Raw genomic sequence first — 2,654 nt, 5'->3', positions numbered from 1 at the left:
TCAGACTCGGTCGTGAACAAAAGATGCTTGGATTTTCGCAACTTTCGAAGCCTATAAAATGCCAGGATTTGTTAGAAAAATGAAAAAATGGCCGCAATGCGTTACGAGCAGTTGCAAAGATTCATTTTAGCGAAAAAAATATTTTGGGGTTAGGTGCACTTTAAGGCACATGCACTTCAGAAAGAAGAACTTAATTACTCAAGAGAATAGTGTCATTTTTGTAACTGACTTTTAAGTGCTACAAGTAATAGGCTCTAGAAAATGGTCAAGCTTTATATTAGACTTTTTTTTTTAATTTCATCATAAACGTTAAGCTAAGTATTTGCATAAAAAAATCAACAACTGAAGTTTTCATTTTTTCTAAGTACATGTACCTAAAATGTAAGACAAGTTCCATTGGATGTGAGTTGTACATCTCATTTCATTGACTTGATTCTCTATATCTGATCTGGCCTCTTCTTCCAATGGAGGTTGAGAACAGTACAGTGTAATGAACCCAAATGAAATGCGAGTAAAATTTTCAACCTACCGAAAGGATTGGTTTGCATGCAGAGAGACGGGCCTTCCACGATATTTTCAAAGCGTTCAACAGCACTGTCACAAGCCCAACGAGTTCTCTTTGCATCAGTAATTTACCTCTTTCTCTACCCAAAAACTCATCTGCTTAAGGAACTCACATGTACGTAAGTAACTATACGAGAAGATCTTATGGATTCATATTTGAAGACTCGGTATAAATACATTTTAAAGACATAATTACTCAGTGAGAGACGATTCCATTCCATTAGATTTAATAGGTTCTCGCTCTATTCTTTGGCTCCAAACTAATCAACGAACCGATCCAAACAATCATACGGTGCTTTGTGAAACCCCTCGCGGCACTCGCCTCGCGACCGAAATCGATTGCTCATGCTCAGACTTTCAACCAATCAAAAACTTTATCCAAACGGATTATCCCAGAGTCTCTCGTAACCCGACCCGCTGGTCAAGGGGAACGAAGACTCTGGGAACGAGAATGAGAATGACTGGATTCTCCAGCGCATGTTGGTGGTGTTGTTTCGCAATCTAATAGCTTCGATCTCGTGGCCAAATAAATAAAGCATTCTTTTTCCCAAAGTTTTATGTTTTTCAATGAAATCAGGGCTTTTACATGTCGTCATTGATATATTTGGTTTATTGGATGGATATCGGTGATTGAAACAACCGAAGTAAAAATTGCTGATTTTAAAATTGTAAATAAGTTTGAGATCAAATCCTAAAATGTGTCCTAGAATCGATCAGTATACTGAGGAAATTCTTTGTCTCTTTTCGACTCTCAAAAGCACCCAAATAAGCTAGAAGCCATGATTTCTCTTCTTCGACAGATTCACCGAGTCACCGTTAGCCTCAGTGGTGTAGCAGCTCTCGTAAGGTACAATGTGATTGGCTCAAGATCCAAGCTGAAAACAAAGCAGTAATTAGCAGCTCTCGTAACCTGCTTTTCTTTGGTACTGTTATCAGTTTCTGATGTTTAAGTCTGAGTCATTGTTTCAATTTTTTAGTCTTTTGTTTTTGGGTTTGGGTATCGAGCCAATCACATTATATGTTACGAGAGCTGCTACATGGTCGCTGTTATCATTTTATATCATAATGCAATTACGATTATAATCAATTTTATTTCCTTATTTTGTTTGTCGTTTTAAATTCTGTAATTTTTTCAACTTGCTTTCTTCGGAGATATTAGTATTTTCGATTTCTGAAACTGGAGGCGAAATTATGTTATTGATAGATTTATTCCTCTCTCGTTCCGAAATTTCTTTCATAAATTTTATTGATTCTTGACGAAAAGACGTTATGCATCAGTGAATTCCAACTGCGCCCTGCCTACCACTCCCCCCCCCGCCCTCCTTTCCGGGCTAACCCCCGGGAATTTGCCTTCTTTTTACATTATGGATGGCAAATTCCCGGGGCTGGGTGTACTTATAAGCTGTCAAATGCCCAGCGGTGGGGACGAAAGTAGAGGGCAAATGCCCCGCCCCCGGGATCGTTCCAATCAACCATGCAACAGGTTCTATTCGTTACATCATAGATTACTGCCGTTTTCAGCGTTTTAACGCCACATCATAAACATTCTTGTTCTTTGGCCATTTCAACTGTATCAAAAACATAAAACAAACAGCGGCTACAAACATAATGATAAAACGCATTTTATCTTATCAGGCTCTCTATTTAACAGTCTTCTTCTATATATATATATATATATACACATCATATTTGAATTTGTTCAACCGTCACTTCTGAAGATGTTTGTTGTAGCATACGAAACGTCAAGTCAAAAGTAAAATGCGTTTGATCATTATGTTTGTAGCTGCTGTTTGTTTTATGTTTTTGATTAAGTTTTAACGCCAGTTTTCATTTACCATATAGAATGAATCAAATGCGGCCGGTTGCGAAAAGAGACAATTCATGCACGCTCAATGCTCCCGATCTTGAGGTAATAGAGTTCGAAATTTAATCAAATAAAGGAAATCTATTGTATGATTACGAAAAAAAAATGTTTAGAGTGTAAGAAAGTTAACACCTTGAACTCCGGCTGAAAAAAGCCGATTCTTTTATATTCCTTCGCTCCGTTCTACTATTTTTAACCACAGTTAAAGTATATATTTAACATATAA

The sequence above is a fragment of the Montipora capricornis genome, chromosome 7 (genome assembly GCF_036669925.1).
Source record: "Montipora capricornis isolate CH-2021 chromosome 7, ASM3666992v2, whole genome shotgun sequence".
Lineage (NCBI taxonomy): Eukaryota > Metazoa > Cnidaria > Anthozoa > Scleractinia > Acroporidae > Montipora > Montipora capricornis.
The sequence above is the reverse complement of the archived record's forward strand: the minus strand, read 5'-3'. Positions refer to the sequence as shown.